At 31.5% G+C, this 8,743-nt stretch overlaps 1 long non-coding RNA gene across 2 annotated transcripts; it reads left to right on the plus strand.

The window, feature by feature from the left end:
• Positions 1-1,926: 1,926 nt before the first annotated feature.
• On the plus strand, positions 1,927-5,510 carry LOC140035250 (uncharacterized). Of its 2 annotated transcripts, XR_011839239.1 has the most exons (3): positions 1,927-2,416; positions 5,182-5,200; positions 5,322-5,510. It is a non-coding gene; the product is annotated as an uncharacterized lncRNA (long non-coding RNA). The 2 variants fall into 2 exon arrangements; XR_011839240.1 differs by lacking the exon at positions 5,182-5,200.
• Positions 5,511-8,743: the final 3,233 nt, after the last annotated feature.

Raw genomic sequence — 8,743 nt, forward strand, 5'->3', positions numbered from 1 at the left:
GGAAGATGGAGTAAACGGCCCCAGTGACTTTTCATTTTTCAGCTTTCAACCCCCAAGTTTTGGAACATGTTGCATTCTAGTCCCGAAGCTTCAATTTTACCAATGCCGACCCCTGGCCTTAAGAAACTTTCATAATAAGCCCGCTAACTTTAAGCTATTTGTAGCATATCACTCGTGTGATGTGTCAAATGTAATTTTTTAACTGTTGATTCTTAATAATGCCATTTATCAAATGTTAGACCAAATTAACCCAACGTTTTATGTGGGAATCATCGTCAATCTCATAATGAATTCGGTTAGACCCAGTTGTCGAGTTATTCGATAGTGTCGATTCGCTAATTTTTTTATGTGATATCATGGACTTTTCAAGGTGGTATGGATCTCCGAACTGTTGTTTGAAACTACGTCTTAAAGGAATGACCTAATCTGACCAATGTATCAGGTGCCATCCAACTGACACATATTAGGGTTCAAATCTAACCCTAACACCGTCGAATTTTTTTTAACTAAGACATCATACTCTCCTTCATTTCCCTCTTTGTTGTTCGTCAGTATAGATGCCCCTCATTTTGCCCTTTCAAAGTTGTATAATCACTCTCTTGTTCTCAGTGCTACCACATTTGGGAATCTTTATTAACTTAAGTATCAAAGTGAAACTAGGGATAAAGCCTCATGTCGAGTTCCTTTGTGATTCGCAGGTCGTATTTTTGTGTCCGTTCCAACCTGGTACTTCAACATTTAGGATTACCTATTAAAACATTAAAGCCATTTTAAATTAGAAGTGAAATTTGTTTACTTAATTTGCTAAAATTTGGACAGTCGTAGTACTTATAAAATTACTAAAGTTCTCTATATTACTATTGACAAACTATTAAATACTTTTATTCTTTTAGTTTTGTTCAAGTAACTCTATTTGTCTATCATATTCCAAAAGGAGGGAGGACCCAACACAATTATCTCAGGAGATAAAAATTTATCATCTTATTCTATTTACATATATAAATATATGGAAATTATGATATTAATAGATGCTATTTTGTATATAAGTTGAAAAATATGTCATTACAGTTATACAAATTTTATTTTTTTAAAAATAATTGAAGAATGGTTTGGCAAGTATAATACACCAAAAGTTTATTGCACATTTTATAAGACTATATGAAAAGTAGGAGAATTTTTTAAATGTCTGAAATGTCAAAATATTTTAAGTTACACGTATGAATGCGTATTATACAGGTATAACATGAGTATTTACTAACTGGGTTAAACGGTAACTTAAGTCAAGTTGATAAAACCTAGGTTAATATGATTAAAGGTTGATGCAAAATGATGTTACAACATAAAAGGCAACTTTGCTTAAGGACTTGGCATGGTAACAAAAATCAAGTAAGCAAAACTATTGTAAATAGGGTGAAGATTATGCAAACATTTTGCATTTGAATATAAAATATAAATAAATCATATTACTTTGCATTATTTTGTTTATCTTTACTATACTAATAGCTAGTTTGGGAGATGAGATTTGAACAGAAAAGAAAGGAATAGAAGAGAAAGACTGCATCTCCCACATTTGAGAGTTTTAAGTGAAAGGAAAGGAAAAGAAACCGACGGAATTGAAAGGAGAAAAAAATAGTTACAGACTTACAGTTTAAAAAAAATTTCCCAAATCGGGCAGAAAGCAAAGGAAAGCACGGAAAGGCAGCAAAAAGTTTTTTAAATTGCCCATTCTACCCCTAAAAAGCTGTTGAATGAAATATTTATTTACTTATATGTCCAAAATTACTTCTTTTCTTTCATAAACTCCCAAACAACATTAAAACCTCTTCCCTTCTTTTCTTATCTTTTCTTTTCTCTCGTAACTTAATCTTTCTCTTCCTTTCTTTTCTATCCTCAACTCACAAACTAGCTATAAAAGTGGGAGTTTGGATTGCTACAGTGAAATTGGGCCGGTTATCAAGTAATTTTCAGCAACTTTCAGGGCATTTGGTTTTGTTAGTTGGACAGGTGTACTTCTTGGAGGGGTGGGAAGCGGTTGGTGAAAACCTCATTACCATTCATTTTTTACGCATGTTTTCTTTCAGTTTGGGACCTTTGGGTTAACTAATGCAGCAGTTTATTGTTTTTTAAGTGCTAAAATTATGAAGAAGCCACTACTGTTATCTCAAAGATTTCATCTCCAAGAATCATTGATGCACATCACTAAAAACGCATACAAGTTTTCTAACTCCATCCCATTACAAGCAAACAAGAAATAGAGAAGAAGGGGAAAGTAATAGCAAAGCCACAAAAAAGGGAGTCCGGGGAGCACGGAGGAGTCATTGCCTGCTGACCGGAATCCACCGCCGCCACTGCCATCGCCATTATCGTTAAATTTCTTCACCAGAAGAGCATTGTGAACTTTCGATGGTTTTGAAAGGTGAACTTTTCACTCTACTTCTATTAGCTTATCGGTTTTGAGTTTATCAATTTGCTGATCATAATTGAAGGTCGCATTGATGTGATTTGTTTGTTGTGCTGATGTCTTTTGTTTTATGATTAAGGGCTGTATTTTTAGACAGGTCATTCAAACTTATTTGACGTGCACACCATATATTCGCTATATGTCCTCATTTAACATCTACAATCATTGTGTGTTAGTTTTTCTCTGTTTCAGAAAATTGTATGATGTTTTGGATTGGTTTAATGTAATTTCATCAATGCATGTTTCGATTGTGATATGGTATTTGCTTGTTCTTTTGTTTTTTGTAATTTGTTATGATATTATGGTTCCCTTCCTGTGTTTACATAGTACATTATATGGTTCACGTAAATTTGAAAATTGCAGAGCAAAAAATCTAGTATCGTTGTCAACGGTTATGAATAAAGAACATAAGTAAGAGACTTTCGATGCTTAATACCCAAGCCAATGCAAATGTCCACTTGGATAGAAACCAAGTAGTTCTTGATTTGTGATTAGTACATGAATTGGCAACCAAACCCATGAGCATTTTGTTTAACCACTTCGAAATATTCATTTGGTTTTAGATTCTGTTGAAGATAAAATACCTTTCAAATCTTTTGTAACAAGTTGGCAAACTGTTGCAAAATTGACGTAGCCAGATGTAGATTTTTATATTGAGCAACAACTTCTTTGATATCAAAACTGGTGGAGCATTAATTTGTCATTTTTTTAACAACTCATTTATAATGTATTGGAGCAATTGATTTTTCTTCTCGTAAACAACACCTAACAGGTTTTGCAGTTCCTATAACCTTCTCTTAGTATAATATCTGTATAGTTTAATCCATTACAAACTAATAAGTTTCCAAAAAGAACCAGAAAAGCTACAGAATAGAAAGGAATATATGGAAGGCCAATTGGATGCTATTTTTCTCTTTTTCTTTCTTTAATTTTCCTTGTGTAAGACATGGCCAGGCATTTCATACTTTCTGTTTGACTTTGTGTTTGTGTGTGTGTGTATGTGTGTTTTATCTTTTTCCTATTTTACTTTGTGGGTTTAGCTGTTTGTAATCTAGCCTATGAATATATCCAATTCATTTTCTATGTTTGAGATTTAAAACATTAGAAATTACGCAGGAAACTAATCAAATTAAAAGGTGTTGAACATCAAATTTGCAAGTTCAATTTTTTTTTGAATGAGTTTAATTAGGTTGTCAAGAGACAAACTATTATAAACTAATTACATTAAGGTATTTGTATTCCAGAGGCATTACAACTAACTTTTCTATCCAAAACCAAGTAACAAGAAAAATATAGGTGATTTTCTAAACATATTGAGAGGTTATTACAGTTGGTCTAGGTGTTATTCCTAACTTCAATAAATGAATGGTGGTCTAACAATATGAACTTGTTAGCCCTGAATTTATGCAATGTAAAGCTAAGAAAAGATGATGTGTTTTTTTTTTGACAATTAGCTATACTTTTTTTTTTGAGTCTGAGCAAGCTTAGACTGTTGAAATATGCCATGGTAGTGAAATTAGTTCCAAAGATTCTTTGATGTTAAATTCAGGCCACTTCAGAAGAGCGTTCAGCATGATTGATGGGTTAAATGTATAATTTTTGGTTCTCTTTTTTTTTTTTCCAGGAAAGGAAGTCAGTTTTTGTCCCAAGTCACTTATGAAATTTCACGCAAGTAGCTAACTCTTCAATTTAGAATAATAATTTCATGCAAGTAGCTAACTCTTGAATTTAAAACAATTGGATTTCCCCACTTTTGCGTGATTTCTTTTTCCCTTGCATATTTTGTCTCTTCAAACCAAATTAACAAAAAAAAAAAGAGAAAAAAATGAGAGGCAGAGTCTTGTTCGAGGAATAGGGATGAGCTATTGTTTGCCGAGCAGAGTTCGCCACCACTATTGTGGTGGCAAAATTTCTTCATCGGAAAAGCACGGTGAAGTTTCTTCATTTTTTGGGTTTTCTGATCTTGTTCTCCAATTAATTGGGTATCCATGAAACAAACACAGAACACACTCTTATCTCAGGAGCAACTTAAACGATTGAAGAACTCATTCTCATTTCAGACATTTCATTCTCTAGAATCATTAACCATGGAAAATGATGGATATTGTGAATGGATGAAAAGTTGAATTCAATCAAATACAGTTGCGATTGTCACCTCTTGGTTATAAATGTTCCATAACAGCTAATTTCTGCTCTGTTTACTCTTTGTAGTATTTTTCTCCATCCTAATTAGTGCCCAAAACCTATTTGTAAAATGCCTTAAAGCCAGATTCAGCTTTCTGAATTTAATTAAGATAAAATGTTGCATACTTATACTAGGTGTTCTAAGGATTGCAGATAGAGAGAGCTTATTTGTTTTAAACCAAGTTTACCACGTTTAGAACCAAGATAGAGAGAACTCATATTGGAGGGAACTTATTTGTTTTAAGTCAAGTTTACCATCATTAACATATTTTTGTAGCCTTGGACAAGTTGGAACATTTACTGTCTTTAGAGTCTAAAGCAATACAATCATAGTTAGAAAATGCACCTCCTCATGCCCAATGTATGACTTGGGAATTAGGATGATGATGGTATTGAATAGGGCTGGTCACTTCTTGGTTATAAATGTTCCGTGGCAGCTAATTTCTGCTCTGTGTTCATATTTCATTCTGTTTTTTATTTTTTAAGTTCCGTTTTCTTACTCACCTTTGTTTGGTGATTTGATGTTTTGTTTTCAGATTTCCAAGTTAGCAAAGGGTAATAAGATCTCCTGTTTTATTCCGGTGATTTGAGTTTCTGATGATTCTCTATTTATGTGGTGCATGCTTTGATTTGTGTTCTTTACATGAACTTTTGCCTCCATTTATGTGGACCATAGTCTCAGGGCCAACTTCTCCTTCCAATTGAAAGCTTCCATTTCCTAATTTTGCAAGGTGAGCTCTTTGCTTTATTTTGCCTTTTCGTGATTTTGTCCTTGTAAAGAAAGGCCTAATGAGTCAGAGCGTTCAAATCAGCGCAATGGTTCACTGAAGGATGTTAATGAATATGTTATTAATTCTTGATAGCATATTGGAGGCACAAACGTTGTTATTTATTTATTTATTAATTGTGTTTATGCTAATAATTTAGTTGGTTATGCATTCTTATTGAAACCTTTTTACATATGTATAGTTGAGCTTTTTCTAAATGGGTCGCCAATGAAAATATGCAAGCTTAGAAGAAGCGTATGAAGAAAGGATTAGAAAGAGACGTGAGCAACGTGCCAGTCCGAGTGCTAAGCATGACTGTGGTAGATATCAAGGTGTATGTATTATGGCTATAAGTACATTTAACATATGCGAATCGAGCATGACGAGGACAGTGATATCAATTCATGTATCAGCCACCCTGGTGCATTGAGTATGACTTAATAAACCAGGAAAAGGATTCTCTCACATCAGAATTATTAAGTATGCAAGTGTTTTATACTAAATTACTCGCCATCATTTAATTTTGAATGTGAAATGTTGGAGAAAACCACCTTTCAAATAAAAAGAAATAAATAAAATGTCCGCCCAAATTAGACTAGAATAAGGCTTAAAAGCTGCAACAAAATCCAAGCCCATTTTTTCCTTAAAACTCACCTTCCTCTAGTAAATGCACTCCCAAATCCTAACATGATAGGATTATTTTACCGCATCAATAGAGATTTAATAAGATTTTATGTTCTACACAAACAAACAAAAAGAGAATTTTCAACTGATAGTGACTAATGAGAAGTTATGGCCTTGTTTATTCACTCAATTTATGTTCCTCGACGAGTAGTTGAAATTAACCTTGAAATTCAAAATATGGAAGATAATAATATCTGAAATACTCAAAGATTAATGGCACCAGTGTATTTGTGTACCATCAAACCATAAAAATAAGGAATAATTTTTAATTTTTATAACGATGAGTAGTTCTTAAAAAATATATATATAGAGATGTAGCCAACAACAAACTAATAAAAGAGATAATTCATTAGCTTTAAAGAATTGAAGTTTTCTTGCTCATTAAGCTAAAATGGCAATAAAAATGTTTTACATCAAATCATTAGTAAAAAACTTAGAAGTTAAAATTATTAAAAAATTCTTTGACATTATGAGAGGCTTTGTTTTGAACACCGTTCCATTTAATCAATTATAAACAATAATTTTTACGATTTGATGTTTCAATAGTAAAAAAAAAAAAAATTAAAAGTCAAAACTATTAAAAAAATCCTATGGCATTTAGGTTTGTTTTAAACTTTTTTTTTTTCTTTTAATCAAGTACAAATTATAAACAATAATTTTCATGAATTGATGAAGGATTTTACACTTATACTATAAAACATAAACATGTCTATGCATGCATAAATTATATGTAGATACGTGTATATGTGTGTGTATTGGCGCACATATGTGTGTTTATGTATATGTTATGTATGAAAGAGAGGAATTAACTAAGTAAATATTATATGATAATTGGACTAACAAATTATGTAATTTTTACAAAAACCAAAATTTTAAGAAAATTTTATTAAAAATTCCCAAAATGAACTGCAAGAAAGGCTAATCCTTTATAGATTATTAATTGTTTAGTCAATAAGATATTAAAAGCATATCATGGGCACCTTTTGAAAATAAAAAATTGTTAGGACCGATAATAGACTAACAAAAGGATGATTTATTAGTGTATAAAAGAAATAAAACTTTCTTGCTCATTCAATTAAAATAAAACAAATGCATTAACGTCAAATCCTTAATTAAAGAATTAAATTGAAAAGCCGTTAAAAATAGCCTATGATATTATGGGAGGTTATGTCAAACTCCTACTTTATTATGTACAAATTATAAATAATACTTTTTCTTAGCTAAAACGACAACTAATTATAAATAATAGCTTCTTTGCTAACTAATTTCTATGGATTCATCTTTCCTACACTCACAGTGTATACACGATCAGTATTAGATAAATGACAATTATGCAAAATTTGAATTTGAAATTCAATTTTTGCACACATGTCATGAATCTAACGATGAAAGTGTTTTACTACAGATAGTATATACACTGTCAATGTAGGAAAGATTTCCTCAATTTCTATAACATAGAGTGGCTAAGTGATTAGAGAGTATGTTTACTAGATAAATTTTATACATCACATCCACATACAGTAGCTAAGTGATGCGAGGACCGTAAATTAGGGGATGCAATCTTCAACTATTGCACACCCCTCTAAATTTTAATTGTAGAGTACAATGATAATGCTTCTTATCTTTGCAAAATTCCATTTCGGTTGCTATTTTTACAAGTTTATATATATAAAAAAAATGTATTGTAGCGATCGATTTAATATATGTGATATAAAAAATAATTAAAAATATATTCACGAAAAACGTAAAAATTTACTTTTATTAACAATATTACTGTCTAGAGTTTCTTCAAAAGATGTCAGACAAAATGAATATCTGGGGTGGAGGCGGAGCTTCGTGATACTTGCCATAGAAAGTCACAGATGCCAAAAGCACGTGCTTCCCAGTTTCCACAAACCCTTGAATTCTCGGTTGAACAAATCCGAAGCTGTCTGAATGGGTTGACATTGGATTCGAATCAAGACAACGGGGACTAAGGAACATGCCAAGGAGGGATTTATGAGCCAAGACATTTTCAAAGTGTTGGTATTGGTGAATTTCAACGTTGAATCCAAATTAGGACTCCATAGAATTACTTTTTCTGCAGAATTTTATATTTTATTGTTGGAATTTTTTGACGGGTACTTTAATCGTGGACACCCCCCCTAAACGGATGCAATCATAATTATTGTACCCTTTATCTATAAATACTTTTCAAAACATTCCGTTTGGATTGCTATTTTTTTATAAATTTGGTAGAAAAATATATTGTAGCGATTTGATATATGTGAAGTAAATAAAAAGATGATTGAGAAATGTATTCATAGAAAATATAAATTTTTTTTTTTTTTTGGAAAAATTGGCTTTCTTGAGATTTCAATTAGAAGGAGAGATGGGTTGAATGGTTCGAATGGAGGATGTGTAAGTGAGAGGTTTTAGATTAAAAAAAAAAGAAAAAAATTTCACTTAACGAGTATTTATTAGACACTTGTTAGTCAAGTCCATTATTTTTTAGAGTTTTTTAACGGATATTTTTTAAGGCACCTATTACTCAAATACTAGTTTCTTTATAGAATTTTTCTAACAAGTACCCATTGGACGTTCATTAATACATCTAAATTTTACATAACATATCATGTATATACACATTTTAATATTTATCGTCTTT

The sequence above is a fragment of the Coffea arabica genome, chromosome 2c (genome assembly GCF_036785885.1).
Source record: "Coffea arabica cultivar ET-39 chromosome 2c, Coffea Arabica ET-39 HiFi, whole genome shotgun sequence".
NCBI classification, from domain to species: domain Eukaryota; kingdom Viridiplantae; phylum Streptophyta; class Magnoliopsida; order Gentianales; family Rubiaceae; genus Coffea; species Coffea arabica.